The following is a 23551-nucleotide window of genomic DNA, read 5'->3' as shown; positions in this document are numbered from 1 at the left end:
CAAGAATAAGCCTGGCCGTCTTGTTTATGAATTTTCTCTCTCGGAGACAGTTTGACTACTGGCTCTTCTTCTGCAGATGGCATAAAGCTTTGTGTTCCCTATTTCCCAGTTTTTTGCCCTTTTTGAGTTGTGGCAGCTTCTGACCATACCAAACATACTGATTCTGAATGCTTCAAGAAATCTACTTACTCCAGCATTATTGTAACTGAGTTTTCTCATTTTGGCACATCAGAAAACTGACGAGCTTCATATACAACTTGAGCAAGATCACATCTGAACATTCTGCTGCCACCCCCTTGACATTTGATGCCATAACTTAACATTTGTTCCACCATGTGTTGCTGGTCAATAACTCCTGGCAGGAGGTGTCCGTCTTGTTCACTGTTTGCATTTCCCTTTTTCTTCCTGCTGCTGTACTGCCAGCTGTTTCGCTGGTTCCTCACAACTGCAAAAGAATCAGTTGGCCTTTTTCTAAACAGACACCATGAATGTTCCACCCCACTATTCTGCATCTATATTTCTAATCATGAGATGAAACCTGGCACAAAGAAAGCAGTCTGAGATGAACCAAAGGGAATTTAAGGTTTTAAAAAAATCATATAAAAAAAGATGATCATCGAGAGGCTTGGAGGAATGTGATCATCACTCCCCACAGCTCTTTATGATTACTGCCAAGACCATGAAAGCACTCCAAATAATGTTGTGGGGAATGCTGTGATACCCACATGCAATGCAGGTCATCTTCTGTTCATGCAGCCTGGCATTTGGAAGACTTATTGCATCAGCAAAGACAGCCAAGAGTGAATAATCTCTACCAAAATAGCTGTAAAGCCATGTTAGCACTTCCATGCTGGTTGCACCAGCATTTTCTGGTGTTTATCCAAGCTTATATATTCAAAGAAAAAAAAAAAAAAAAGGGCCTTCATCTCATTAAGTTCTTTTGCCAGGTTTATGGATCTACCTACTTGGCTCACAACATTGGTGATAGTGAGCTCTTACCAATGGAAGATGTCTGCTTGGACTTTATCTTTGCTGAAATCTTTGTGTGTCCTCTTGCAATGCCTTCCTTAGGATAGTCTTGAGTTCCTCTGCTCAATAAAAGACCAAAAATTTTAAAATCTGTTCAGTGTTCCCCTAGGAAATGGAAACATGTTTTACCAATCTTCAGTTTCTCTGAGCAGTTGTGAAGCTCAAGGGGGGCCACTTTCTTTTCCTCCTCCAAAACTCAGCTCACCTCCTGGCAGCTCCTCCAGTCTTGACGTGCTCCTCTCCACTACCAAGAGATAAAATTCCTCTTTTATTTGGCTTGTTTCATCTCTCTGGAATCCTGTCCTCCTTTCCTATCTCTTTCGAGCTACCAAGTCACTCATCATCCTTAAATCTCACCTTTAAAACCTTCCTTCATGGTATAGGTTACAGCTGCCTGTGACATCAGGTGAGACTGCCTATAGCAGGTACAACGTGCAAACGTTCTGTATGAAAAAAAGCTGTGGTGTATTGTCTCAGAGTCCACAATGAAAAAAACCCAACCAAAAGCACCCACAAACAGAAACAAGTCATGTGACATATTGTAGATAACAAGAGATTAAAGATCAGCAGCTGACTTTTTACAGGGGATGTAAAGCAGGTGACCGGCAAGGGGCCCGCGGGTGAGGCGCAGACCTCCACAGAGCCCACCCAAGAAAGACCCGCTCTGCCAGGAAACCTTTTCCTTCACGGATTTAAAACACCTCCCCCGGGCAGAGGGGGAAGCAGTGGGCAGCCACACAGGATTTTTACAGCAAAATTAATTTATTTGTGGAGGGAGAAGGGCGGACGACGTGTCGAGAGACCGCGCGGGTGCCAGGGGGCCATCTCCTCACGGGCTGCCCCCCAACGGCCACCGCAGGCCCTGGTCCCCAGCCTGAGGGGAGCAGCCCCCCCACACCGGCCGGACCCCCTCGGGGCTCGCCCGCTCACCCTGCCCGGTGGTGGCGGCAGACTGCCCACGTTCCTCCCCTCCGTTCACCTCAATTATTTTTGGGGGTGGGGGGGGTGGAATATAGCATGGGCCGCTGTCCCTTTAAATAGCATTCTGTGGTTCACGTCGCCGCCGTCTCCGGATGGTAATTAGTCGCGGGCTGTAGCACCGCCTCCTTTTCCTCGCGGCCTCCCTTCCTCGGCTCCGCCAATCAGCGCCCGCCCGCGTCACTCTGAGGTGCAACGAAACACGGAGAAAGGGAAAAAAAAGTTTGGTGAGGAGCGAGCGGGGCCGGGCGGGCGGCGGCGGGACGCGGCGGGCCCGGAGGCAGGTGAGGGCAGCGCGGCTGGGTCGGGGACCGCCAGGCGGGCTGGGGGCAGGCGGCCCCTCTCTGCGGCGGGGCAGTGGGGGTGGCGGCCTCCCGCTCGCTCCTGGGGAGCGGCTGGGGGGGGGGGCCGAGGGGAGGGTGCCCACCACCCCGCTACCCCACCCCTCCCCCCGACCTCCGCACCCGGCGGGCCCGGGGCTGTGGGGCGACGGCGGGGCCGAGCTCGGCCCAGGGCCCCGGAGTTCTTTTTCTCCCTTTTTTGGTCGTTCCTTCCTCCTCCCCCCCACCCCCCTCCGGGCAGCTCCTCGCTGCGTGCGCAGGAGCCATCCCAGGGCAGAGGTGTTTGTACTCGTGTCCTTGGGTGGAAGGGGAGAGGCAGCCTGCCGGCCCGCGGCGCGCCGCCAGCCCTCCGCCGGGCGGGCGCCCGGCCCCCGCTCCCCTCCTTCCCTCGGGTTATTTTAGTTTGGCTGGGAGAGGCCGAGGGCAGAGCCGGCGGAGTCGGCCTCCCCGGCCGGCGGGTCTCCCAGCTGCTGGGAGCGATTGGACTTGAACTAGCGGCGGTGCCCTGTAAGTGGGAGGGCTTCCCCGTCGCCTCTGTGTCGGGGCCTGCCTTCCCCCGGGCCGCGGCTGTTGGTGGCTACCGCAGTCGGTGTGCGTAGCTGCACCTCGGATAAGTTCAGTGCAGCGGTTTTGGCTGTTTTGGGGACAGGAGTGTTCAGGAAGCAACATGCAGTTTGTGTTGTTGCACCCTTCCAATTAAAGCAAGGGTTTAAGCCTATGCAGTCTCATTCTTTTGCGTTTTATTGTACGAAAAGTTCTTTTTGTTGTTGTGTTCACCGAGGAGCCCTGTGAAATTTAACTAGTCTTACCTCCTTCTAGGCTCTGTCCATCTGGAGTGATGGATAGGGTCTACGAACGTCCACTCCTGTTTCCACAGGATGTTAGGATGGGGGAATCTTAAAAAAATAACCCCCACTAATTATCTTACTGCCAGTAACAACGGCAACAACGAAATGCAGAAGCTTCCACCAAATGTGCTGATGTAATGTGGAGGCATTCAGCAAAACCAACGGTAGTTACTTCTCCCCCAGTGTGGACTGACTTAAAGTACACCATTGTGTTCTGAAGTCCATTCCCTGGATGTTTGTCCAGACTTGTCCTATAATAGATGTCATTGCATAAGAGTTACAGGGAGTAAAGAGGGTGCTGGGTTTCTTTCATTCTTCTAAGGATCTATGCTCACATCTTAACTGTGCCAAACTGCCTGTGTACACGGAAGAGAGAAGGGCACAGCTTGGTAGGCTGCCCTATGAACTTTAGGGGGAAAAAAACCCAAACAAACTCTTCTCTTCCTCCTTCTGCTTCCAAACAAATGATTTTGTTTGTCTGATGTCATCTGAAATAATTCCTTTCACAGAGCGCTGTGATGATAGTAACTCAACAATTGAGGAAGCAAATATGTCAATTCCTTCCTTAGTCTCTTTCCTGTCTCTCCTTTAACTTTTATAGCTTTGCTCTTTGAATTCTGCCTAATTTGTTTATCTAGTGCTGAGGTACCTACACCTGTTCTTTATATTAATTATCACCTAACCTAAAACAAGGGGATTGGCTCTTTTCTGATCTGTTGTGTATTTGTTCAGGCCAAAATAACTGTGTTTTGGGAGGATTTTTGTTCCTTACGATATTGGATATCAAAATCTGACGTGTATCAGTGGCATAATTCCTTGAGGTTTACTACTTTCCAGATAATTTCTTCAGTAGTGAAAAATTTATTCTTCTCTATCTCTTGCATGTATTTCATAGGATACCTCTTAAAATATTTTGTCTTACACAACTATGAATCATGTTAAAATAATAACATATTAAAATAATTTTATTAACATAATAATTTTATGGCAAAAATAAACAACACTGTATGTTAAATAATATAACTTAAGAGTGTGATCTGAGAATGTAAGTTTACATTTCAGCTTGTTACTTTATGGTCTCAGATGGCACATTCAAAACCTTATACAAATAGTTTGAAAGAGATAGTGGCAAGTTATCGGGAGGAGAGTAGCATAAACACAAACTGCTGAAAAGTTGCCATGGTTACAGATAAAGGTAATCCCTCTTTCTGTGAAAGTTTGTCCTTTTGTCACAGCTATATTAATCAGTCTGATTTCTGAGAGAATTGTAAGTATACGAACTTTGGGCTTCATTTTCTTGGCAGCTTATAGCTATGCAGCTAGTTATATGTATATGTATTTTTTAAATACTGAATGGGCTATGACTTGCATTCAAGATGCTTGATTTAAGCTACAAAGAGTTTTATAGATTACATAGAAATGTACTTGGAGCATGCTGAATTCAGTGGAAACTGTAGTATATTTTTTCACCCAAGAGATATCTGATGCCAAGGAAAAGTCTTTTCAAATGTCTAGATCCTTTCTCAAGGACTCTGACTGAAGCGAGTGATGTGGCCATCTATCACTGGTGGCCTCGGTGGTGCAGCTGTACAAGATACTATTCCATGTCCTGATTTACAAAAACCCTGACAGAACAAAAACCAAACACCACCCTCACCTCGCCCAAGAAAACAAACATACCCCCACCCTCCCAAAAACAACATGGCAACTGCTGAGAGTGAGTGAGGCCTGTTAAGGATGTGCAGCTTGATAGGCCGGGAGATGTGAGGGGGAAGCAATTGTCTTAATAGCTTATTCCCTACATAGAAGGAAGAAGTTGGAAGTTAAAATGTGGATGAACTTTAATAAGTTCTCAGGTAGCTAAGCTTTGGGTAGTCTGAGATAGCTGCTAAAACTTGCAGGGAAATATGTTTCGGGCTGGTGCATCTGTACCGCTGTGCAGACAACTAACCAGTTTTCTCTGATGAAGACCCAGTATTTACCACATGCACCTTTTGTTGTTTCCAGATTTGATTATTGCAGTGCAGCAGTAAATCTTGGATTGAAAGCAGCAAGAGAAATCTCAAAGTTCATCAAGATTCCTGAAATCTCATCAGTCTGGTATGTTGTGCTCTCTAGACTCCTGGAATACCAAGTTAAATTCTTTGTATGCAAGGGCCTCCTTAGTTACTCCTAAGGATACTGAAGTTTTTAGGACCTTGTCTTTTCATCAGCAACTTCGTTGTCTGGAAGTAATATGCTACTAAGAACTATGTAACAATGTATTGCTGGGGTTGTGTAGACAACAGGTTTTGGTAGTGATGTTCGTGGCAGGACAATAAACCTTCAGTCGACATGTGCTCTGAACTTGTTTTCATCTTATCTATCCTACCTGGAAATTCCAGGTACTTTTGCCAGGCTTTTAAAACTCAAGTCAGGTTGAAAAGGAGCTATTGCTAATTGACTTTCTAGAGACTGCACAGATATATTGAAGAATGCATAAGAATATGAAAAGGAATGTGTTTTTCATCGCACAGGGAAATTTTTTTCCTCCATTTTTATGTAGATGTGGCCCTTACGATGTTTATGTTGTTTAGGTTTGATAAAGAAAATGATTAGTAATGTCTCAAAATAATTTCTCAAATGCCAAAGTTCTGAAATTCCTATACTAATGTACTTTTAAAATTGATATATTTGCAAAAAAATCTTACACAGCAAGGTTATGAGAACTGTTGTTTATAAACAAGACTGCAGTGTCTGAGGGTGAGACAGGAATGGGAAGCTAAATATTACTTTTAAAGCTGTTTCTAATAATAAAAAAGCTAAAAGACAGAGCTCTAATTGTTTAAAAATAATAAATAAATTCAGCACGTGCTATAGCGCTGACATAATTGACATCCAGAGGGTAAAGTCCTTTTTCTACAATGCAAGTTCAGTATGTGTATGCAGCAGTTCAGTTGCTTTGCTACTTATTAATGTGTACAGAATCCAGGAGGTATAATGTATTCAAGACTGTGAAAAACAGGTGCCAAATTGTGAAGAAAGCTCTTGTGATTCACACTGATCTGTTGGGAACTGGGCAGCGAGTAACCATGTCTTCATCTAATCCCTGAACAGCCATCACATGTAGCTTTTGATCGCTACTATTCTGGTCTCTGAACTGGTGACTTAAAGATGAAAGGCTCTGTTCTTGATCTCTTGAGCTGTCAAGTCCTCCAAACTTGCTGTCTTCTGTATATGCAAGATTACAGAACAAATGGCCTTTTAGCTGTTCCATGATTACAGTAGTCAAATGAGAGTCAGGTGCTTTCTCTTGTTACTGTCCTCAGTGCAAAGTTCAGTGGCAGCAAACTGAATCTTTTTCACGCTGCTGTCAGAGCTTCCCTGTGTAATGTACTTGCAGCTGCAATCTGCTATTTTGGTTTTTTTCTGTATTGCTACAGATATTGCAAGAGTAGCAAAGGCATAACTTGAGCCTTGGCCTTGACATGGTGCCTCTGCGTTTTCTCCAAAATGTGTGTGTGTTTACAGGGAAAATAGGTGGCTTATGTGCAGAAACTGAGCGTATAAATTAGGCATTTTAATGTCTCACTGGATCTCCTTCAGCTTCAGCATGGGATAGTAACTTGAATACCAATTTTTTTTCTGTCCGACTTACCAACATGGAGGTACAGATGTGTTTAACCATGACTTCTAGTCCAGTGAGGTAGGATCAGCTGTGAACTTAGTCTTGATACCCCACTTCACAGACATTTTGGGGAGGATAGCAAATTTTTCTGTGAGGATAGCAAATTACTCTTGGGACATTGTTGGTATGATAGTTTTGTGTTGTATGGGTTTTGGTGGGGTTTTTTTGTTTGTTTTTAAATGAGATAAGGTAAGCAAATCAAGGAAGTCACAGTGCTGAATGGAGGAGAATCTGCTTTGCCATTCCCCTTTTGCTCTGAGTAAGCGATGCTCTTGTTTATCAGAAACTGGCCGAACTTCTGCCAGATCAGTGACTCAGAGGCAGATGGAAGGGTCTGATGAACACCAGAGCTGAGCTAAGGGAGTGGGCCAGACGGCATGACAGGGAGGGGAAAGGTGGGGAGAAAAAGGGGTGAAACCTCTCCCTTGCAGTGATAAGGAGCTGCTGTGTAACAGAAGCATAAGCTGAAGTGTGGAATGTTTGATGATAAAAATTATTTTTCATCACCATTACAGTTGTGAGGTGGCTAGACTTCTGTGATGGCATATAGAGCTGGAGGGTTTTGGGATAATGTGTTTGGGTTTTTTTCTCCCCTTTCGAAAGTAGCCAAACAGTAACACAGACTTTGGGGTTGGCGTGTCGTCTTCTAGCACTAGGCAGTTTGGTTGGTAAGATTTGTGACTTCTGCTGTTGTTTTTATGGGCCTAAAGTTAATGTGCTCTAAATTGAAGCTTTCCAAGATTGGTTACTGAGATACTTAGAGGATGCTTTACTGGTATGTTTTATTTGCATGAACTATTTTCTTGGTTTTGTTGCTTAGATAACATTTGGTCAGAAAAGTGTCACGTAAGTGTGGCCTCACGGTTATCCTCAGGGGACCTGGTAAACTTCTAGCAGTACTGACTCTTGCAGGGCACTGAATTCAGGTGCAAGGGTTGAGGTCTGGTTCTTTCAGCTTATATTTTAGGTTCTGTAGGGGAAGTTATGTAAATCTTGTTAATTCTGTTCTTGTAGTGTTTCATACTTATTAACTTAGAACCGTACTAATTGCTGGTTTGCAGTCCTATTTGGGTTTGTGGCGAGATAGTTTGCTCTAAAATAGAAGGTAAGACAAATGTGCTATTGGGCTGTTTTATAGGAATCACATGTCCTTCCTGAAGGTGTTTTTAATGCTCTTTTTGGTGTGTGTATCACAGCTCAAGGGACTACTTAGCTGTAAATATTTTCCTGACATTGGGTGGTATTAGCAGTAAAGCAGTATGCTAAACTGTCTTGGACTTGATTAATCTGCATTAGGAAAGTTAAACAGATACCCGTTTTGTGGTATAGGCGGTAGGGGAAGGCAGGCTGCCGCAGCGCTGGCTAGAGGAAAGGTGGTAAGAACCAGAAACAAGGAGGAGTTTTTCCTCTCTCCCCCTGCACAAGTACAAAAACAACCCAAATGTGCTTATGCTGACAAGTGCTCTGTCTTTCTCTAGCTTAATATTTTTAGTTATTTTACACTAAAGACACAAAAATGTTTTATGTAAGGCAACCTTGCTAACCAGGTAAGTCTTGTGTAACGACGATGATACCTTGTGGGTGCAGGAGGGAACACTGACTGCGTTCTGGCTCTTTCCTGTGTTGCTTGTTGGGAAAGGGGCAAAGTTTTTCTCAAGTGAGGCGTCGTATCTGCAGTTGTGAAACATTTATTAAGCCTTGTTTTGTTTTTACTCCTCTTGCATGTTCCAGGCTCTTCACTTGATAGATGGGTAGGGAACTACATCAGTGTTTACGCTGAGGAAAAAGAAAACACTTTTAATCTAGACGACAGGTTTTTGCCTCTTGTGAAGAGGAAGCTGTGCTGTGAGAAACGCTGTTCGTTGTCAGAATGTGAACGGTATCTTGCAAATTTGTTCAGTCGAGTGAAGCCTGAATAAGCAGGAAAAGTTTCTGGCAGAAGCCATGGTACCTTGTGAGCTGGAGACAGCCACTTCCTGCGGAGCTCCTCTGCTGCTGACTCATCCTTTGCATTGGTGGAGGAGTCTTTGCAACTGGCAACCCAACGTATTCTTAGCCGGGGTTACTAATTTATATAGGGTGTCCGGCTTCCCAGGGTAACTCCAGTCACTCCTTACGAGTGGATGGGCTCAGAACCCACATCTAATTTTATCCTGGAAGCGGAGCAAGCGGCAGTTGTGTAATTGCAGCGGGAGAAGCGTCTCCAGCCCGCTGGGTGCTCTCCTCCCTCTCCGCCCTCAGCCCGTCCGGCTGGAGAGCAGCGTGCCGGCCAGGGGTGGGTGCCCCGCGGGGGCCGGTGCTGTCGGGAGGTGCGGAGGGGCCGCCGGGGAGCGGGGGGGTGTGTGTGTGTGTGTCTGGCCGGCCGCAGCCCCTCGCAGAGGCACTCGGCGGAACTCGCTCGGGGCGACGCGTCGCCGAAGGTTGTAGTTTGCCACAGCCGGGAGCGGGGTCCTGTCCCTTTAAGAACCAGCTTGCCCAGGGTGTTCTAACCCTCCCAGCCTAACCTGCTAGCAAGGAAAAAGTTCTTTAAATAATGGATACGCCGCTCCGCCAATCGGCGAGCGGAGCCTGGCTAGAGGGGCGGGGTTCCCTCGCATCGACCAATAGGAGCGGGGGAGGCGGGGCTCCGCGTCCAGGCTAGGTTGCGCCGAAGTACAGCTTCAAGTGAAGTTAATCTGGGGTGAAGCAAACAGAAAATTGTGGAGATTTTGTTGGTAGGAATTTTCCGGTTCTAATCGCGTCGTGTGGCGTTATTTCACCCTCTGGGGCAGTGAAGTTCATGTGCGTGGGGTATTTTTTTTCATTGTTTCGTTTTCTAATGATGGCAGAATATTAACATTTATGCAGGGAAGCAGAACAAAAGGGCTCTTTAGACAGGAAATAAGGTGTTGAGAGGCTCAAACTTGACCGAGTTTCTTTTGTCATCTGTTGGCTTGTACCGGGTTTTTTTTGCGGGGAAGGATCGAGTCGTTCCACCTTATCTTATGGAGAAATGTTAATTCTAAAATAGCGAGGATAATGCTGCTGGTTTGGAGTTACACAATGTTACAGGAAGAGAGCTCGATTTTAACTCTAACTTCTCTGATTCTGATGAGATTTGGGCTAACTAATTATGACAGCTGCTATGGGATTATTCAGTGATAGCATTTGCTCTAAGTCATTTGTCTTTAAATTGTCTTTTGTTGTATCACTGAAGACTGCTGTGCTGTTGTCTGTATATTCTTGATGAGATGAATGTCTCGCAGATCTCTAGCATTTAGAACAAAGATATGTGAAAACTATATGTAAAACATTGCAATTTTTCTCTTTTTAATGAGTTTTGCAGAATATCTGGGTCTGTCAGAGCTCTGATTACAAACACAGGCAGGAAAATTAAGTGTTATTACCCTGTGTTGCAGCTACTACCCTTCCAGTCATGTCCTGCCCCCCCCCCCCCCCCCCCCCCCCCCCCCCCCCCCAGAAAAAAGGGGGGAGCAGCAGATTTTTTTTTTTTCTTTGGAATTGGTCAGAATCTCTTTTGAATACTGTATTGCCTGATGATAGCAGATGTTTACTTTGAGGGAAAATTATTTTCAGTTTCTGTACCAGACTTATATATGGTATTTTTAGTTACACTTTCTGCATCTGAAAGGTCTTCAGGAAAAGAAGGATTTGTCATGGGTGGCATGGGACAGGGTGAGAGGGAGGAGAACAGGAAGTGGTGGGTCAGGAAGCAGAGGGTTTCTAATGAGAATGGAGACTCTTTTAATTGTTATCCTTTCTGTATCTTTGACAAGTATGTTAGATGAGACCACGCACAGAACAATGCTTTCAGAATGGTGAATATATTTTCTTACTTCCCTAAATATTTCCTGTTTTTTATAGAAACACTTGTGTCTATATACAGCTGCTCCTGAGAATTGGAAAGAAATACTCACAGCCCTAATACTTGTTGAGTTTGATGGGATTTATATGATTAGTCAAGATGATAGAAGAATGGATGTGAAAATTGAGCAACAGTCTCCTAAATGGCAGTGGAAAGCAATTGCTCAGACCTTTACTGAATGTAAACAAGTGTGGTTATTAAAGTATACCTCATTCTTTCAGTTTTACATTGAGACATTTTGTTTTCTCCCAACATTCTGGATATGGATTACTTTTATATATGTCAAAGTGTCTTTACACATTGGCATCTTGCCAGTGCTGAAGTGGCTTATAGGCCTGAATTACTAATTCACTCTTGCTATCTGTTTTTATCTGTTTATGACATTTGGAAAAAAAAAAGTTCTAGATTGTATTTAAACTCTGGAAATACTACTTTAGAATGAGCAGTGACTATAGTCTTTTAGCTGAGAGGCGGGCCAGATCTCATGTGTCAGGGGAAATATTTAAGACTGGCATATGTAAGTGTTTAACCTTAATTTTGATTCATTTCTTAACTTACAAACGATGCTAGGCCTAGAGTGAGTGGCTAGATCAGATGTCTGAGGTGAGGGAAAGAATAGTATTGTTTGCTGTAATTTCTATAGACTTATGAGTATTAGACTTTCTTAAACAAAAGGAAGCAAACTTAGGTGTTTGTGTGCTATGAAATATGTTTATGCCAAAAGCTAGTTTTGCTTACAACAGGGAAAAAAGCTGAATATGTGCGGCAACATATTGCTTGGTGACTGAGTAGCCATTCTTCTTGGGTCCCCTCTACCCCTCAACTTAGTTAGGAAAGATGTATTATCTGGGACCAATTTTCCTGATTTATTCAACACAGAAGTGAAATGCTCAACTCTCACCACATGTATACAATTCCAACGCAGGCTGTTTGTAGAAAGCAAATCTGCCCTAAAGGATAAACATACCACTTTGCTGGCACAGCTGTACAACTTCTGTATTCAGGCTACAGCAAATGTTTCTTGCCTGCATTCAAAGCCGTCGCTGGCAGGACCCGTGTTGTCCCCGCGTGACGATTGGTTGTTCCAGTGCTTGTTCATAAAACCTTCTCCTGCACATGCTCCATCTGCAGATCTTAAACACTGTGAATGTGTTGTGCGCTGTGGGATTTATGTGTCTGCTTCTTGTGCCAGGATGGAATGTACATCTCTGATGTGAATAGGAGATTCTTAAAGTGATTGTAAACCTGCATACAAAATGCAGGACCAAATTTTATGTCCCCTGTTTATGAGGCAAAAGGGATCTGTGCTCTGTGGTCCACTGACTGCTTGGTGGTATTTCCCAGTGTCGTGAAGTGGGTGGCCCACCGTGTGCTGGGACAGTAACCCTGTGCTCTGGTTCTGTTTGATACTGCTTGGAGAAGGCTGCATGCCTCCCATGGGATAATCTTAGTAAAACATGCCCAGAGCCTTAGGGAGGGCAGATGTCTGTCCTGCAAACAGCGACATGGGCTTCAGATCCCTGCTCGTGGAGTGCCCACTGCTACATCCAGGGGCCTCCTGCCGTGCTTCCAGCAGAGTGGGTCGTGTGAGCACTGGAGGCCAAGTCATCTAGGCTAACTCAAATTGTTTTAAATTAGTGGCTCGAGCCAACCCAACTGGCTCTTTTCCTCCTCTTCCTCCCTCTATTTCCCAAGTGGTTTAGTGATCATTTCTTCTAATTGCTGTGTGCCCAAGGCAGAAGGGAGTGGGGGAGAGGAATAATGTAATCTTGGAGAGTTTCAGCTATATCCAAAAAGGGACATGTGCCCATAGCATCAGATGTTGGGTTAGGCCTGTTAACTAGTTTGCTCGTAGTTTCTAGGAAAGACACGGTGAAGGGGTGAGCTTGGGAGCTGATGATGGTTGAAGCCGTGCTGTTGCAGGGCAGATCGGTACTGGAGGGACAGCCCTCTTGTGCAGATACACGCACTCCTCGTGGAGATAGTTGGCCTCCTGTGGTGTGGAGCTCAGTCTGGGTGGGGCAGGTGATCTGGCCAGTGATGTTTACGCTGTAATAAGGTTTTGTGAAAATAAGCAGTTAATTACACATGACCTACAAAGGAATAAAAATAGCTTGGATCTGTTCTTGCTTTAAAATCCATTTAAGAGAGGTATGAAATGTTTGGGATTTTTAAACCTGCTTATTTTTTTTTTTACCTTTAGAAATATCAGGAACATTAAGTCCTTCTTCCCTGTTCTTGCTGGATGTCTCAGATGTGTCATAAGCTTCTCAGCCCTTAATTGAAGGGGTGGGGTGATATATTTTTAACAGATCCCTTCTTCCAACTGTGTTTATAGAGCTTTTGAGCTAAATAGAGATTAGCAAAAACAAAGCTTTGACAGTGTAAAAATAATTTCTCCTTGATCAACTTGTGTTTTCTTGCTCATTCTCCAGTTGTTGACAGAAACTGAGAGTTTTTTCATTTGAAAAGTAACTTTTTTTGCTATTAAATTATGCGTTGAGATAAACTGAGTTAAATCCTACCTTGATCCATCTTCTGCTCCATTTAGATCAACTTAAGACAATCTTTTGAGTATTACTTATACAAATGAACACTCGTGTTTGAGTATTTCCTAAAAATAGCTCCTTTTTAAGCAGCAGTTTTATTCAATGCACAGCTCTTCCTTTAACTTAATGGTTCAGCAATCTTGCAGAAGTTGAAACTGTCTCCACACTGAAGACCACCCCTGCTCAGCCATTCTGCCCTGTCAGGATGTATTTGTATCACAGCACTCTGACCTTCAGGATATGGTATTTGTCAGTCTGAAACGTAATAATCCTGTATCTGGAGAACTAAACTATAAACAGTATGGCTGACTTGGCAGGCCCTGGCAACCACCTGAACAGTTTAACTAGCCCAAGGTTTAAGACGACACTGCGCTGGTGTGTCCTGTGATTCATGATGCTAATGCATTTTTAGCTATGTGAAGGATTAGGGAAACAAATATAAACTTATAAATCAAATTGGAGTGGGAACTTCATAGGAGTATTTTTGAGGACAGAAGTGAGATTATGTGAATTGTTGATCATGCTGGTTTTGAGGATGGGGTGGCAGGAAAGAGATGAGACTGTGAAGGAGGATAAAATTGTTTCTCTACTACCTACTATATGAATTTTTAAGATGTTTTTCTAAAATCATCATATAGAATCAAGGCCTGTAATGCAATGTAGTGTTATGTAGCAGAATGCTTTCTGTGCAACAGAATGACCTTGCATTGGAATCTGCACCATTATCAAAACTTTTTAGCAGGGCCTGTTGCAATAGGACAAGGGGTAATGGTTTTAAACTAAAAGAGGGTAGATTTAGACTAGATATAAGGAAGAAATTTTTTTACCACTGAGGGTGGTAAAACACTGGAACGGGTTGCCCAGAGAGGTGGTAGATGCTCCATCCCTGGAAACATTCAAGGTCAGGTTGAATGGGGCTCTGAACAACCTGATCTAGTTGAAGATGTCCCTGCTCATTGCGGGGGGGGGTGGACTAGATGACCTTTAAAGGTCACTTCCAACCCAAACTATTCTATGATTCTCTGTTCAAGGTGGGGCAAGAGGAGTGGCTGTGTTTTGAGTGTTAAACTGGAACATTTGGAGATTGTTCTTCCTGCCTAGCTCCTTCAGAATCAGGTCAGAAGCTTACAAGGTAGCTTTTTGTTGCTGATACAGGAGAGTTTTCTAAGTGAATTTCACCAGACTTCTTATGTTGGGGTTATCCAGATATCATGTATGACATACTGTTGGATATTGGTGTAAAGTCCTTGAATAAAGTGATTTTGTAGGTATTAATTAGAATTAATTATCAAATGTTATTGTCCTGGTGGAAAAGTAACTAGAAAAGTAATTATTTTAGTGTTTTATGATACCAAAACATTTGATTACTAACTTGCAAAAAAGAAAAAAAAACAAAACTGTGGCAATATGGAAGGACTTAACAAACTTTTTTAGGGAATAGACTTTAGAATTGCTCAATAAGATTGTTTTGAATCTTGGCATGTATTCATAGGGTTTGTTTAAAGTATCCTGGGAGAGGAGGAAGGCAGCATTAGTAACAGTAGGTCAAGGTAAGTGTATTATTAGTTACATAACAAACAAAGTGTCAGCTGAGTGTGACAAACCATGCAGGGGCTGAGACTAGTGCTGAGATCAAGGAGTGTTTGATTTGTTGTGGACTGGCCTGTCAGCTGTGCATGATTTTTTTGTTTGCCTTCCTAGTAAGTGTAGTCAAAGTTGACATAGTGCTTTGCGATTTAAAATTCCTATGCATAGCAGTGGACTAATTGACTGGCTTTAGAAATTTTTTTTGAAAACAACAGCAAAAATTTCACACTCTGGTCCTCAGTTGATGGTGTTGCCTTCTTGCATTTGCTTTTCTCTAACTTAGTGTCTATGAAACTTTTGACTGTTACTTATGGTCTCTCTTACTGCAAGAATTAGCCTGTTATTCTGCAAAGTCATAATGTGACTGTGACCCATGGTTTTAACTTCATACCTAGTCATTCTGTATATAAATAAATCCCTGATTAGTTGCTACCTACTTATCCTTCTATCTGCTACCTCATATCCCCCACTGCACAATCAGAATGCTTGAAATATCAGTCTGCTCTGTTGAGGAATACCTCTGTCCTTGCTGCAGCTCTGACACCCTAATTTCTCAGACTGTCAAGGCCCAAGATGAAGAATTTATTGAAACTTCTTTGTATGGCCTGATAGCTCTATCTGGTGAACTTAGGCAGGGTGACATGTACAGCGTAAAATGCTCTTTGCAATGTTGCTGGGGTTACTTAAGCAGCATCAAGTTAGTTATTAAAATGGGAAAGTCTTCTCTTGAAACCCAGGGTTATGGGTTAAAATTAGTGATTTTTTTTTTTAATGTAAGGGATACAAATATTCTTCAACAGTAGTGTAGGTTCTTTTATCCTCACAAAAGGAGTGTGAGATAGAAGAGATTTCTGGGAGACAGCATTAGGGCATTGAGCTTTTGTTTTTTCAAGCCATAGCAAGAACATAGTACTTGTGTAACGCAGAAGCTGCGGTGCCTGTGAATGCGTCTTTAGGCCAAGCTGAAGGGCATTGGTTTTGCTGATCTCCCTCTTGTTGCTGACCTTATACTGTAATAAAAGGGAATATATTGTGCCCTTTTTCCATTGTTTCCTGGTAGAAGCCCCATTGGGCTGTGTTTGTGAATGGAAGGGAATAAGCATCATGATAGAAAACCATACCTTGCTGACAGTTGAGGCTCAGTATTTTGTGAGCAGATTTTGTTCCCCCTTCGTCTATTCTAAACTGTGATACAGGCTTTAATATGCCAAGCAAAATAATTGAAGATCTGGCTTGTGTTTTCTGTGTTTGCCTACTTCTCCTTTATATCACGAATTTTCTTTTCTCTAGAAAGTGCTGTTACTCTGTCATGTGTCGATCTGTTCTCTAGCAGAATACAATCACTATGGCAAAAGGATAAAAAGAGAAGTCAAATGTACTTGAAGAGTTATGGTTCAAAATGCTTCTAAAAATGCAAATTTCTGTTTATGTGGCTTAAGGAAAAAGGGGGAATCCCATGGCACTGCTTAACAGTTTTGCCCTTTTGGATACAAGTCCCTCCCTTAGAGCCATTTATGGCTGTATTTTTCTATGTAGAATTGTAAAAAGAACTCTGTACAAAGGTACCATCGTAATAAATAGGGAGACAGTGGCATTCAGCCATGCTATTTATAGGCTATTGTGCTCTTGACTTGCTGATCTAAGTGCTCTGGGCAGTAAGTGGGGGAGACATTGTACTAGAAATGCATGCTCACATAGCTCAATCTTGTCTGAAAACAGAATGAATAGCAAACTTGGTTATCAGAAAGGCAGTTTACAGAGTTGTACCTGGAGTGTTAGTAGGTAAAAAGAATGCCCTAGTGATTAAAGCACAATGTTTGCAATGCAGACTTTTACTCGAAAGCTGTCAGCTCTGGCTTTCTCGTCAGTTGAGAAGCTGAAATATGTGCAGTCTGTTCTGTATGGGCTTAGGAAAGAAATATAAAAAAAACCCCAAACCTATTTTCTGTTCCATAATGGCAGTGGGAAGAATGCCAGTTGTCCTCAATCAAGTTTCTTCCAGTAGTTTTTAAGCTTTTTCTAGACAGTGTAACGACCTCTCCATCTGAGCAAGTGGTCTAGTTTTGGAAATCTTCAGAAAGGAGAGTGCCTTATGCTCCGCAAATTTCTGATCATTCCTTAACCCTTTATTTATGAATCTGACACTATCTTGGATAAGGCTAAGAAAGAGTTGCCTTGTGTCGATTTTTACTCTGACCTCTTAGTGATGCATGCATTTTTCCTTGGCTTTGTACTATGAGTGAGGCTATGCCTTAGAGTTCAGTTCTGATACTAACTAGGTAGTTCCACCTTCCTGCTGCAGCACACTGTTAACCTTGACTCTTCTGGCACAGAGCTGTAGAGCTGCACCATAAACCAGATACAAGAACCAGTCCAAGCTTTTGAAGAATGAAGTCTTTAAGATAAAGCAATTCCTGACCCAGAAACACTGTGACAGAAGTACCTAAAGCCCCAAATTACCTGCATCATGAAGTCATTGCATTGATTGTATATAAATATATATTGGATACATGTATATTGCTTGCACTTGGACATTTACACCTTGCAGTGTTTCAGGCAGTATAAGGTGATAGTTGAGAGAAAACTAAGGAAAGATGCAAAACTTCATAGTGTGACCAGTTGGTATTTTCGTATCTTCAGTGAACCCTGACAGTATATTAAAGTGATGGATAAATATCAGTTGCCCAGCATGGTGGCTGCTGATCAATTGTATAGTATTTTTCTGTGCTTTGTGCAGGATGATAGGTTTTAGTACTTAGACATCCCAGTTTGGGATCATGTAACCTGGCTTCCCCAGTGATTGAAATAATTAAGGAGAAAACAACAACAAAACCCCCTAGAATAGCATTAGAGTTAAAATAAAGTAGCACCTTTGAGTCCTTTGGCTAAATTTAAGTGCATTGCAAAAGATGAAGAATGCAGCTTTGCCACAGGGAAACATCATAGTTATACCTCTTCTGCTGAAAACTTGTCCTTAAATACCCTCTTTGTTTGGTCAGGCTTTAGCTTTAGGTTGAGTTCCCCATCAAACCACAGTAAGGGTATTGTATAATTTTGAACACTTAAATTAGACGTAGTGCATAATTCTAAATAGAGCAAGACATCATGCACGATAATCACAATGTTCTTGGAAGTTAAGTTGAATTCGAGATGCCCTAGCCAGAAATGATGATGATAGTTTTATTTATTAACAGCTAGGAACCCTGATATTAGAGCAGGACCTCCCTTAGCATTAGGCCCACGTAGAGCTGTAGCATTAGAAGCTAATTAAAATTCTACATAGTGCTGTTTACAAAAACAAATTATAATGTATTTTGTGCTTACTGTCGGTTCTCAGCAACAGGTGTTTTGTTAACAAGAAGCTGTCTATTTTGGGAACTTGTGTTAAAGCGGCTTTTATCTCTTCTGGGTTTGATATGCTTAAAATAAGTGAAACTTATGCTGTATTGAGGGAAGATTACTTATTCACTGAAGCTCAAAAGAAGCGATTACTGAATCTATATCTATTCTTTCAGTAATTATATGGGTAATCTTGTAAGTGTTTGAATCCTTCTTGCAGATTTATTTTTTCATCAGTTTGTAAAGCCAAACCTGTTTTAAAATACAGCATCAAAGATAGTTTATGGAGTTGCCCTCCTTCTGCATCCCTTAAACTTTGGTCTGGTATCTTAAGGGAATGTAAAGAACTTTAGAATCTCCTGATTCTAATTTTACGCAACCTCTAATTTCTGAAATGGCCGACTTCAATATATGATTCCAAAGAAAGCAGAATGTACCCTTGTCTTGCCTGTTTCAGAGTAGAAATATCTTCTTTTAAAATGGTCTACAAAAGATAAGTAATCTGTCAGATTTCAAGTAAACCCTAAATTTATAGGGCTGTGTAGAAATATGGTGAGCAACTTGAGGATTCCTGCAGTCTTTGGCTTAGGCACCTTAATGCTGAAGTACAGTTATGAGATAGCACAAACTCTAGAGGAAAGCAGAGGGCTCCTCAAGCAGTATCTGCAACTAGCCTAGCTCAACACCAGTTCAGCTACATGTGATGGAAACTGTGGTTTGTGCGAGTTGACGTAGCAAACTGCTGACAAGCAATTACTGAGATGGTTTGATTTTTCTAATGTGTGTAACTCCTGAATTTTTATTGAGCAGAGATGCCAGAGCAAGCACTACCTAAAAGTATGCTCTTCTATTAGTAGTTGCATGTTCTATCATAAGTGTAACTTCATGTAAGGTTTCTGTGGCGGTCTTGTCATAGAGACAGCCATCTTCCAAAAATGGACCTGCTGAGCCTGTCTGCCTCTAGCCTTAAGTGTTGAGTGAGCTGGCTAGGCTAAACTGAGTAAGTACAATGTCGCATTTTGGGAGAAAAACGCTTTGGTCTGTCCTCTGGCTTGTGTATGGACACGCAGTGCTTTGGGTAGGACAGTATGGCTGGTAGGTCAGCTGGCCAGTGTCCTCTCTGCATTCCTCAGATATGCCTCTTGGACTTGTCTCACCTTGACTCTCCCAGAGATACCAGTACAAAAACAGCTTCCTGAAACATGTGACATGCTGTTTTCTCATGTTCACTTTTCTTGGTCTGTAATTCACTCAGAAATTCTTTACTTTGTACAGAACAACTATAGTTACAGTGTTGTTCTCAGTGCTTTTAATGTTTAACTAGTTATCTTTATTGAAGGTCCTTGTTGTGCCTTGCTGTAAACAAGCGTGTTCAGCTCCAAGGGTTATTTGCTGTTTCTTCTCTTGAACCTTAGAACCTTGGCTTTTGTGGTGTGTGTGGGTTTTGGTTTAGTTTTTTTTTTTTTTTCCACTTGCATTCAAGTTGACCTCTCCAAAAAGGCAGCTTTGTCAGCTCAGATTTTCTGGTAGTCATCACTGAAGAGGTGGAAACTTAGAACATGCTAGTGGTGCTCTTTCTGAAAGCATCTATGTACTTCTTTGGGCTGGAGTTTCCTGGATTAACTGGGGTTCCCTACAAATGTATTGTGATGCTGGGGAATAAGAAGCAAATAAGAGGCTATTAAGTTTTTGAAGACTAAAAATGATGGTTTTTTCAATTCCAAAAAGTTTAGATACTGTCATATGCAAGGGCCTAATTCTGGTGGTGCTGCAGTGTTAGTTGTGAACAACTTAGTAGTCCAAATGTACATGCTTAAATGTACTAACAGTGGTAATCCTTGGCATCTTGAGTTGTATTTTGCTGCTTTAGGCTCAAACTGAAATATGTGATAAATAGGGGGAAAATTCTTGAAGGCTGTATACAGAGTGCTGCATTTAGTCTTTTAGGTGCTGCAGCAGTTACCAGATGCTCCAGTACAAAGTAGTGGTCAGTCCTGCAAAAAACCCAACCATCCCATAGTGAAAGCTGATAGCTCTGTGTGGCAGCTTTCTGGAATTCCAACACTTTCATGAAACTCCTTTTGTCTGTACCCTGCCTCTTTGAAATCCCACATAAACAAAACATGATTTCTCCTACTAGACAATAAAATGTACCTGTTAAATTGCTCATTATTTTTTTAGGATTAATCTTCAGTAGAGTAGTGAACTTCATGGAATCGCGCCCCCCTCCCTTTTTTTGTATGATGGCTATACTAAAAAGTTTGGAAATTAAATAAGAAAAACTTGCTTATACTTCTGGGTTTTGTTTGTAGACTTCAAATGGTCACTGCAAGTAATGTGACGCATTTGCATGAGATGAATGAGAGTTTCTGAGGTACCCTGTTTTACAGCAGTTAATCTTTGGTTCTAGTAATCCGTACTTTGCAAAGGTTGAACGTGGCCACAATTAGTAATTACAGTTTCAAAGTAACATCTATTAATAGTGTATGCAGACAAGCATAGAAAGCTGAATCCTTATTATCTGTGATCTTCTTGATACCAGTATAGAATCTGTATGTCTTTGTTCTTGCCTAGTAAAAGTGAAGAGGTTGTAGTGAAATGTTCTCTTGTTCCTCATGTAACCTTGAGTACAAGAGCAGACAGCTGTAGTTGAGCAATATACGTGCTTTAACACTAGAGGCTTTGTCTATACCAAGTGTTCCTGGGTTGTATAATGATGTAACATTGGTAGTATGATATTCTGGCTTAGATGAGTTATGAAAGTTGCTAATGTGTCTTCCCTTCCAAAGATCTGAACTCTTTTCTGTCCATCTGCCACTTCTGAGATTGCAGTTTCTCTCGTATGTGTGGCTTTTTTTCCCCACCAGTGTGATTTTTTTTTTTCAGTCTTTCTTCCCTATTAAATCTGGGATTCATACTGTACAGGGAATGTAGCTTTCTTGAGGGTCCACATTTGAGTTATTTGTTATTCTTGTACTGAAGGATTTAAACTTGCTGATTGCTTAGAAGTGAAGAAAAGACTTCTGTAACTCTCTCTATCTTTTTGTAAAGTTTCTCCTAGGAGTGTCTAATATTGAAGTGCTTGATTTTAGTCTAAAATAAGTCTATTCATGAAACAAAAATAAAAAGCTGTTCAACAGGAATAGACTGTAGATATTGGATGACTTGTCAAGTGAGTTGAGAGAACATCTTATGTAAGTCTTTGGTCACTAGTTTGAATATTGTGGTTTTGATATTAAGTCATTATATAAATTCTACTTCAGCAGTTCAAATTGCAACTTAAAACTGTATTTAGTTGTGAGCAGGAAGAAAACTGGAGGCCTACTGGAATGCATTGAAAGCTTTAAAATGCATGGATTCTCTTGGTGCTGAGGAAGTTGGATAACTCCTGTGTTTTGAAAAATGCAGCAGCTGTGTGTTCTGCTGCTCCAGTAACAAAGAGGTCAGAGCCCTTACAGATCTGCTCGCATAGTTGGGCCTAAACCATATTCACTTTTAACTCAAAGCATTCTGATGAAACTGGGTCAGAGTGTAACTACACATGTAGCTACGCTGGCAAATCTGAACCAGCTGTAGTGTTTTAGCCAGGGTGAGCTGGAGATGAAATGACTGCAACCAGCAAGCTGGGCTGAACTGTAGTGGCTGTGAGGCCCCTATTCAGATCTGACAGTTCTTGGCTCCATAGCAAGTTGCCAGGACATGGTAATGCGTTAAAGCAGCTACAAGTGACTGCTCAGTGAATGTAAATTGGGGTCTTTTGGAAGTGAGCGATGGAATGAAAACAGGACTGTTCTGTAACTTTCTATTAATTTGTGAGTCTAGTGCTTTATACCCTGCGCAGTATCCTGCTTCCAGCAGGACACCTGAGGAGCTGTGTCTCTGTAAATTCTTCTATGAAGCACTATCCTTGAACGTAGTTGCTGCTTTGGTAACTTCTGCAGCAAGATTCAACAGAGGTCTTTTCTTAGGCCTTTATTTGCCATTTGTTTTGATAAGCCTGTAGAGGAATGCATTTCCAATTTTTTGTTTATTGTTTTTTATACCAACATGCCTTTTCATATGGTGATACAAGTGGTATCAGATATCTGTACCAGTACATGCTGTAAAATGAAATGTATGTTTGTCAACACAACTTCATATCTTGCTTTTATTTTTGCCTGGGATGAAGCTTTATATTTTTAAGCAGCACAAACTACAATTTTTGAAGTTTCTTCCTTGCTTCATTAACACAAGGGGAAAATGACCATTAGTACTGGTGCTACTTAAATTAGTGCTGAACTGCTTTGTTACAAAGGTGATGGGAATATTTTTAATCATTTGTTAAAAATTGGATTCATCCTTTGAGGTGTCAGCTGAAATCTATCGGTTGATCTTTGACAGTGAAGACTGTAGCTTACACTAAATGCTCTGCTTTCTCTTTGAGAAGCATTTTCAAAGCTGGCATCAAGTATGGTTGAAACTGTGTCTGGCTTGGTACTGCAGCTGAAGCAGAATGCTATTTGGGTGGTCTCCTCTGCTTCAGTGTTAGCATTTGGGAGGGATCCTTCTCATACCAGTCATGAATTTTAGGAGTGTTTGCAGAAGACAGGACTGTACTTCAGTTGGGGGAGTGGATGTGAGGGTCTGCTCGCTTTCCCTACCACAACTTGAAGTATGAGGACAACTAAAATTCAAGAGACCTTTTTCTTTGGGGAAGACAGATGAAGAGAAGCTGGCTTCTGTGTGTGAATTGTTGGGTTTTTTGGTTGTTTTTTTCTTTTTGAAGCGGAGGGGAAGAGATTATTCCTAAACCTTGTGCGTTTAATCCTGCTAAATGCTGCTCTCTCTGATCTTACTGATTAACATTTGAAGCCTATAAAGCTAGGGTATCAGTTATTTGAAACTGGTAGCATATAAACATTTTAATTAAAAGGAAAAGTAGGAGGAGGGAGAAAAAAAGACTGGTATCTGTTCTGTGGGGAAGGGATATACACAAGTATTTTGCTACTTGTTTTGCAGAGTATTGGAAGAGGCAGCTCTTTTCACAGAGAACCTGATGTCCAAAAGACTTACCCTGCGTTAGCATTTCCACAGCTTCAGCTCTATATACATTTCATAATTGGGAATGTCCTTTATATGATTTATTGTGGTTGTTGCTTGGTACGGAGAATAACTTACTCCCTGATGATGTGCACCGATGAGGGGGGACCTGTAGCAGCAGCAGTAAGCAGGCCTTATAGATGTGTGAAGTTGTGTACAACAGGAGTAACAGGAAGGGGTAGACTTTAAGCACCAAATTCATAGGAAGAGAGGGAAGGGACTTGGCCTGCAGAGCTGTGTGCTACCATGCTTCTGGTGACAATAAATAT

The 23551-nt window shown here is 42.1% G+C and overlaps 1 protein-coding gene across 6 annotated transcripts in view; it reads left to right on the top strand.

Moving 5' to 3' along the window:
* The first annotated feature begins 2158 nt into the window (after positions 1-2158).
* The window catches only part of ZFAND6 (zinc finger AN1-type containing 6), a 37796-nt gene continuing 16403 nt past the window's right edge, over positions 2159-23551 (top strand). The window contains exons 1-2 of one of the 6 annotated variants that reach the window (XM_075765002.1): positions 2159-2291; positions 5204-5296. The gene's annotated coding sequence lies outside the window, so the exon portion shown is untranslated. Of the gene's footprint in view, positions 2292-5203; positions 5297-9475; positions 9645-23551 lie in introns of those variants that run through there. The other 5 variants (XM_075764997.1, XM_075764998.1, XM_075765001.1 and 2 more) reach the window with 5 other exon arrangements.

The sequence above is a fragment of the Balearica regulorum genome, chromosome 12 (genome assembly GCF_011004875.1).
Source record: "Balearica regulorum gibbericeps isolate bBalReg1 chromosome 12, bBalReg1.pri, whole genome shotgun sequence".
Lineage (NCBI taxonomy): Eukaryota > Metazoa > Chordata > Aves > Gruiformes > Gruidae > Balearica > Balearica regulorum.
This window is presented reverse-complemented; position numbering and strand designations above follow the sequence as displayed.